The sequence below is a fragment of the Arachis stenosperma genome, chromosome 2 (assembly GCF_014773155.1).
Source record: "Arachis stenosperma cultivar V10309 chromosome 2, arast.V10309.gnm1.PFL2, whole genome shotgun sequence".
NCBI classification, from domain to species: Eukaryota; Viridiplantae; Streptophyta; class Magnoliopsida; order Fabales; family Fabaceae; genus Arachis; species Arachis stenosperma.
In genome coordinates, this window is record NC_080378.1 from 85,387,584 (window position 1) to 85,396,269 (window position 8,686).

The 8,686-nt window shown below is 35.9% G+C and overlaps 1 long non-coding RNA gene across 1 annotated transcript; it reads left to right on the plus strand.

The window, feature by feature from the left end:
• Positions 1-3,766: 3,766 nt before the first annotated feature.
• On the plus strand, positions 3,767-8,048 carry LOC130960714 (uncharacterized). The gene is made up of 3 exons (XR_009079225.1): positions 3,767-4,169; positions 5,868-5,949; positions 6,492-8,048. It is a non-coding gene; the product is annotated as an uncharacterized LOC130960714 (long non-coding RNA).
• Positions 8,049-8,686: the final 638 nt, after the last annotated feature.

The following is an 8,686-nucleotide window of genomic DNA, read 5'->3' on the forward strand; positions in this document are numbered from 1 at the left end:
GAGGCTCCATGAGAGCCCTCTGTCAAGCTACTGACATTAAAGAAGCGCTTGTTGGGAGGCAACCCAATGTTATATTTATCTATTTTCCTTTGTCATTTTATGTTTTCTGTAGGTTGATGATCATGAGAAGTCACAAAATCAATTGAAAAAGTAAAAACAGAATGAAAAACAGAAAGAAAAACAGCACACCCTGGAGGAGAACTTGCTGGCGTTTAAACGCCAGTGAAGCTAGCAAATGGCCGTTTAACGCCCAGTCTGGCACCATTCTGGGCGTTTAACGCCAGAAAGGGGCACCAGACTGGCGTTAAACGCCAGGAAAGGGCAAGAAGCTGGCGTTAATCGCCAGAAATGGGCACCAGCACGGTGTTTAACGCCAGAATTGGCACAGAGAGCAATTTTGCTCGCCACTTGGTGCAGGGATGACTTTTCCTTGACACCTCAGGATCTGTGGACCCCACAGGATCCCCACCTACCCCACCACCACTCTCTCTCTTCTTCACCCATTCACCAATCACCTCAACATCTCAAGGGATGCACTTTCCTCCAGAAAACTATTGGGAGCAAATCAACACCTCCCTAGGAGAATTGAGTTCCAACATGGGACAACTAAGGGTGGAGCACCAAGAACATTCCATCCTCCTCCATGAAATTAGAGAAGATCAAAGAATCATGAGAGAGGAGCAACAAAGGCAAGGAAGAGACATTGAGGAGCTCAAGCACTCCATAAGATCTTCAAGAGGAAGAACGAGCTGCCATCACTAAGGTGGACCCGTTCTTTAATCTCCTTGTTCTTTATTTTCCTATTTTTCGAAAATTATGCTTATGTTTATCTATGTTTGTGTCTTGTGATCATTAGTGTCTTAGTGTCTATGCCTTAAAGTTATGAATGTCCTATGAATCCATCACCTTTCTTAAATGAAAAATGTTCTTAATTGAAAAAGATAAGAATTGCATGAATTTTAAATTTTATAACAGATTAATTATTTTGATGTGGTGGCAATACTTTTGTTTTCTGAATGTATGCTTAAACAGTGCATATGTCTTTTGAATTTGTTGTTCATGATTGGTTGGCTCTTGAAAGAATGATGAAAAAAAGAGACATGTTACTGAGGATCTGAAAAATCATAAAAATGATTCTTGAAGCAAGAAAAAGCAGTGAATACAAAAAAAAGAAGCGAAAAAAAACGAGAAAAAAAGGGAGAAAGAGAAAAAGAAAGAAAAAGAAAGAAATAAAGTTGTGATCAAAGGCAAAAAGAGTGTGCTTAAGAACCCTGGACACCTCTAATTTGGGACTCTAGCAAAGTTGAGTCACAATCTGAAAAGATTCACCCAATTATGTGTCTGTGGCATGTATGTATCCGGTGGTAATACTGGAAAACAGAGTGCTTTAGGCCACGGCCAAGACTCATAAAGTAGCTGTGTTCAAGAATCATCATACTTAACTAGGAGAATCAATAACACTATCTAGATTCTGAGTTCCTATAGAAGCCAATCATTCTGAATTTCAAAGGATAGAGTGAGATGCCAAAACTATTCAGAGGCAAAAAGCTAAAAGCCCCGCTCATCTAATTAATACTGATCTTCATAGATATTTTTGGAATTCATTGCATATTCTCTTCTTTTTATCTTATTTCATTTTCAGTTGCTTGAGGACAAGCAACAATTTAAGTTTGGTGTTGTGATGAGCGGATAATTTATACGCTTTTGGCATTGTTTTTAGTATGTTTCTAGTAGGATTTAGTTAGTTTTTAGTATATTTTTATTAGTTTTTAGTTAAAATTCACTTTTCTAGACTTTACTATGAGTTTGTGTGTTTTTTTGTGATTTCAGGTATTTTCTGGCTGAAATTGAGGGACTTGAGCAAAAATCTGATTCAGAGACTGAAAAGGACTGCAGATGCTGTTGGATTCTGACCTCCCTGCACTCGAAGTAAATTTTCTGGAGCTACAGAAGCCCAATTGGCGCGATCTCAACAGCGTTGGAAAGTAGATATCCTGGGCTTTCCATCAATGTATAATAGTCCATACTTTGCCCAAGATTTGATGGCCCAAACCGGCGTTCCAAATCAGCTCAAAACTGCCCGGCGTTAAACGCCGGAACTGGCACAAGAATGGGAGTTAATTGCCCAAACTGGCACAAAAGATGGCGTTTAACTCCAAGAAAAGTCTCTACACGAAAATGCTTCAATGATCAGGCCAAGCACACACCAAGTGGGCCCGAAAGTGGATTTTTATGTCATTTACTCATTTCTGTAAACCCTAGGCTACTAGTTCTCTACAAATAGGACCTTTTGCTATTGTATTTTCATCTTGGTTCTTCTGGTTCCCTCTTTGGGGCCGAAGCCAATGATCACTTTTGTTCTTATGTATTTTCAACGGTGGAGTTTCTACACACCATAGATTAAGGTGTGGAGCTCTGCTGTACCTCGAGTATTAATGCAATTACTATTGTTCTTCTATTCAATTCAGCTTGTTCTTATTCCAAGATATTCATTCGCACTCAAGAACTTGATGAATGTGATGATTATGTGACGCTCATCATCATTCTCACTTTTGAACGCGTGCCTAACAACCACTCCCGTTCTACAAGCAAACAAGGCTTGAATGTTTATCTCTTGGATTCCTTAATCGGAATCTTCGTGGTATAAGCTAGAATTGATGGCGGCATTCAAGAGAATCCGGAAGGTCTAAACCTTGTCTGTGGTATTCTGAGTAGGATTCAATGATTGAATGACTGTGACGAGCTTCAAACTCCTGAAGGCTGGGCGTTAGTGACAGACGCAAAAGAATCAATGGATTCTACTCCAACCTGATTGAGAACCGACAGATGATTAGCCGTGTCGTGACAGGGTGCGTTGAACATTTTCACTGAGAGGACGGGATTGTAGCCACTGACAACGGTGATGCCCAACATACAGCTTGCCATGGAAAGGAGTAAGAAGGATTGGATGAAGACAGTAGGAAAGCAGAGAGACGGAAGGGACAAAGCATCTCCATACGCTTATCTGAAATTCTCACCAATGAATTACATAAGTATCTCTATCTTTATTTTATGCTTTATTCATATATCATCCATAACCATTTGAATCTGCCTGATTGAGATTTACAAGATGACCATAGCTTGCTTCATACCAACAATCTCCATGGGATCGATCCTTACTCGTGTAAGGTTTATTACTTGGACGACCCAGTGCACTTGCTGGTTAGTTGTGCGAAGTTGTGATATTATGTTTAGACCATGGTATTGAGCACCAAGTTTTTGGAGCTATTACCGGGGACTGTTGAGTTGTGAAAATAATGAATCACAATTTTGTGCACCATCGACACACTTTTTTCTTGCCACACTTTTAAAGTGTGGCCAAAAGTGATCAATGGCCACGCTTTTATGAGGGTGCCCGCTGATTTGTGATTTGGCGATGCTTTTTTTGCCACGCTAGGGATTTCGGCACGTTTTTATGAGGGTAGTGACTGAATAGTGATTTAGCCACGCTTTTTTGCCACACTTCAAAAACGTGATCACATAGAAAAACAAGTACGATTTTAAGGCATGGCTAGTTTGTCTTCCAATTATCACAATTTTTAAAGCATGCCTATATCCTCTAATTATTTGGGCACCCTAAAAAAGGGTACCATAGAGTTCCCACTCAAAATTCAATTTTCCACCCATCTTTTCCAAACATTTTATTTTTTTACATATTTTCACTTTTAACACTATACAAGTGAAAACACTTTACACGTTAATTTTAACCCTATAGAAGAGAAACCAATTAACCCTAAAGAAGTCGTTGCGCCCAACAGCTGCCCTTTGTCTTCATCACTGCCGATGAGGACCGTCGCACTTAGCTGCCCTCTCTCCGATGAGTACCCTCGCACCCAAATGCCCTCTCTCCTAGCCCTTCATCTTCATCACTATTGAGAACTCATTCACCCAGCCCTCTCCCTGTCGCACCTAGCTCCTTCACAACCCTTTTTCACACCAACCCTCGCACTATCAACGCAAGCTGTGTCGTTGGATTCGCAACTCTATATCGGCGCTCCTCCATCTGCGCACCGTGCATTGGCGTGCCCTCATCCCTCAGCAGTATCTCTCTCGCAAACCCTAAAATGTTGCCTCAATCATTTTTGCGTCTCCCTCAATCGGTGCTCAACCCTCACCTTAAACACTACAAGGTAAGTATCTCTTCTCTCTGTTCTCTGCTCCTCTGATAAGGGCCATTATTTTGGAAACTTAGGTAATGATGGTGTGTTGTGTTGCAATAATAGTGAGGAGAAAAAAGATTGTTAGTTCTGGTTATGTAAATAACATTGAGTGGAATTTGGCATTCATGAATGAATCTGATTCTTTTTTTTCCTTTTCTTTTTAACTGCGTATCTAGTTTACATAAGTGTCTTACAAGTTTTGCTAATTGGTTTCTTCTGTTTTCATTTCATGACAAGAATAGCACAATTTCATGCTGAGATTTGTAACAAGATGTAGTGATGATACCATAAAAGCTTTGTTGTAGATTCTTAAAGAGTTATTATATTATTATATTATATGAACAAACAAATAATGTTAATTAATTACTAATTACAGATATCTATTTTTGTGTGTTGGAATTATTATTGAGAAATATTTTATTGTTATGAATTTGTAGATGAGTGTGTGACCACATGGGAAAGACACTTCAATCCGTGGGAAGCATGTGATTATAGTCCCTAAATTCACACTGCAACTTGTTCATAGGCTATGTATACTAAATTCACATGGTTATTTGTTCGACTTTTTTTTTCTGTTTTGATGTTTTTCTTCTTTCAGAACTTAGTCTCCTTGAATGTTTTGAATTTTGACAACAGTGAATATTTGAAAGAGATTAACCTCAAACTTTTTTTTTAAGAATGAGACATTTCTATTGTATTATATCGGGTCATTTGGTTCCTTAGGACAACACATGTGCCCTGTATAATTTTAACTTGTATAATTTTTAGTTGTTTTATAAAATGTAACCACATAATTGGAGGGATGGCCCATTGAAGCATGGTTTATGATGTGTTTGTAGACAGGAAATTTTTAAAAGATATATTTATAAATTTGTAATAATGATTTTAAATTAAATTTTGAATATTTTATCGATATTCCTTCTGCTGCCCATTGCCCAGCTATGTGACAGCCTTTGAGAAAATGAGAATTGAAATTCTACTATCTGTGAAGTCTAGTTTACTAATGCTGTTTTTTTGCTTTAACATTATTGTATTTTTTACATTTCTTTTTGCTATTGTTTCTTCTTTATTTCTCTCATGCTGACTGATTTTTATTATTTGAACGAGCATGTGCCTGCTCCTATTATTATTATTATTATTATTATTATTATTATTATTATTATTATTATTATTAAACTATTTAGACTTGTTTAATGTTGAAAATGATGTGTTTTCTATTTTATTATATAAAGTTTGTCAATTTTTGTAGAAATACATGCATACTTGTAGGTTGTACCACACCAGTGATTGTTGCTAATATACACTCATATTATGATAATGTCTTTACTGTGCTTCTAATTCTTTGCAAATTAGAGAAAAATGTGAAGTCATTTGGTTTTGTCTTTCCAGTCTCATCTACATTTTATTATACATTTGTTTGCTTGAATTGAATCTTGTGTGTTTCTTGCTTGCTGTTAGTTTACTTCCTGATGAACCGAATCTGGTATCTTTTGTTGAATTTTTTCTATGTCTAACCTTGAACTGAACCTTGTGTTTGTTTGATGATTTTTTTATATGTCTAAACTTGAACTAAATCTTGAAATGACAAATCAGTGAGTGAGGCATGTTGTTGGAAAATATTGGAAACCACATATTAATTATTAGTATTTATTTAATTTTTTATTTCAGGCTTTTAGTAGTTGTCTTTTCGCTGCTACTGCTGCCACCTCTCTTGGTTTGCTTCCGTTGTGGTACTGCAGCTGCTACAGTGGTACGGATTTATTTTCTACTCTGCAGTGCTTGTTGACTATCTTAATTTTAGTCTATACTTTTCACTTGAATTTATTTTCAAAATACGAGCTACTTTAATCCTAGTTGCTGCTTTCCAACTTCAGTCTATGAATGGAAGTAAGCATTTTTCCCGAACATTTATAGTTTAATTTAAAAGACTCTGGCAGCTTCTATAAAGGCAACTAAGCTAATAAATATTAAGTTATTATTATTTTTTTGTTTTGTAATAGAACCACCAATTAAATTAAGATAGATAAGGAAAACTTTCTAAGAAACCTCTAATTAAATTAAGATAACGGTTTATACTTATATATATGTATAAGGAAATTTTGTAACTAGTCCAGTAGTTTTTTTTAACATTGGTAAAAAATAATTTTGAACATATATTTTACTCTTTAAGCCACTCAAATAATCATCATAGACACTTTGTGTTTGTTTTCTTGAACTAAATCTTGTGTTTGCTTGCTTGCTATTAGTTTACTTCCTGAACTGAATATTTAAGTCTATTTTTTTTTATTTCAGGCTTTTGGTAGTTGTCTTTTTGCTGCTGTTGCCACAACCACCTCTCTTGGTTTGCTTCCACTGTGGTACTGCTGTTGCTATTGGGGTATGGATTTAGCTTCTACGGTGCTAGTTGGCTATCTTAATTTTAGTTTAATTTTAAAAACTCCGACAGCTTCTATAGAGGCCACTATGCTAATGAAATCAAAAGTGGAATTTGTTTTAATTACTCTATCATTGGAGGTCATGTGATCGTGGTTCTCTATGTCCTAACCTTGTATAAACTACACTCGTATGTTATATAGTCTTAATAAGTGGTTGGACAATTTTTGCTTCCAAAACCCTTACTAATGTATAATGTTTGAAACAAGGATACCCATTGTTGGTTGGATCCTTGAATTGCTTTTATCATTAACCATTTTTGTTATCAATTTGCTAAACTTTAAAACAACATCCATTAATTTGTTATTCATGTTATGTGTACTGCTTAAGTGCTTTCCCGAGGCACTCATTTCAGGGCCTTCTTTAAGAATCGCTAAAATTCAATTTTCTTTGTTATTTTTTGTTAGTTGTCTTTAAAGTATTTTGGAGGCTGGAAAAATATTGTCTCTTAATTAGTTAAATAGGAAGCTAGATTTGCAGTTAGTGAGACTAACAATAAGGACTTTAGATTGGGAACTTAGCTATCTATTTGAAATATATAGGTTTTTGATGGATGTCTGATAAACTCCATTTGTAGGGTTTATCTTGTGCTTGATTTAGGGGATTTTATAACCTTTTACCCACATTTATCCATTGAAATAGCATAGTTTTATAACTTCTCCTTTAATTGTGCTTAAGAGTGAAAACATGCTTTTTAGGACTTAAAATTAGCTAAATCTAATTCTCCTTGATTCTATTAGATGCCTTGATATGTTTGCTAAGTGATTTCAGATTTAAGAGGCAAGGATTGGACCAAGGGAATAAAGGAAAAGCATGTAGAAATGGAGAACTCATGGAGAAATAAAGGAAAGGCAAAAGCTGTCAAGCCGACCTCTTCGCACTTAATTGACCATAACTTGAGCTACAGAAATCCAAATGATGCGGTTTCAGTTGGGTTGGAAAGCTAACATCTGGGGCTTCGAAACGATATAAGATTTGCTATGGTTGAACCGCGCATGGTAATGCGTACGAGCATAGTATGCGCACGCGCCGTTGCTGCCACCTGGTTCACTTAAAGCAAAACGTGGCCAGCGAATTCTAAAGCCTTGTGGGCCCAATCCAACTCATTTCTGATGCTATTTAACCCAAGGAGTGAAGAGGGAAACACAAGTTAGTTACCATTAGTTTAGTTTAGCTTAGTTTAGTAGTTAGAGTTAGTTTCTAGAGAGAGAAGCTCTCACTTCTCTCTAGGATTAGGATTAGGATTAGGTTTAGTTCTTAGATCTAGATTTTAATTCATCTTCTTCTACTTCTATCTTCTCAATTCCTTGTAGTTACATTCATTCTTCTTCCATTCCTTTGTTGTAATCTCTTTTATGTTGTTCTTGTGTTTTGTTGTAGATCTACTTTTGTTTCTTCTACTTTCTTTCAATTTAATCAAGGTAATTCATAATAAATGTGTTTCTTTTGATTGTTGTTGTTAATTCTTTTCAATAATTGTTGTTAGATTTTATTCTTGTTGTCAATTTACTATGCTTTTCTTTTGTTCTTTCCAAGTGTTTGATGAAATGCTTGATTGGATTTTAGTGTAGGTTTTGTTCCTCTTGGCCTAGGTAAAGTATTTAGTGACTCTTGAGTTATCTAATTCCTTTGTTGATTGATAATTAGAAGTTGCTAATTGATTTGAATGCCTCTAAAGCTAGTCTTTCCTTTAGGAATTGATTAGGACCTGAGGAATCAAATTGATTCATCCACTTGACTTTCCTCCATGGTTAGAGGTTAACTAAGTGGGAGTAATAGACAATTTGTTATCACAATTGAGGAGGATAACTAGGATAGGACTTCTAGTTCTCATATCTTTCCAAGAGCTTTGTTAGTTGTTAGTTTATTTTCTTTGCCATTTATATTTCTTGTCTAAAATCTCAAAAACCCCAAAATAACTCACAACCAATAACAAGACACTTTATTGTAATTCCTAGGGAGAATGACCCGATGTTTCAATACTTCGGTTTATAAATTTAGGGGTTTGTTTTAGTGACAAAAAATCTTTTGTATGAAAGGATTATTGTTGGTTT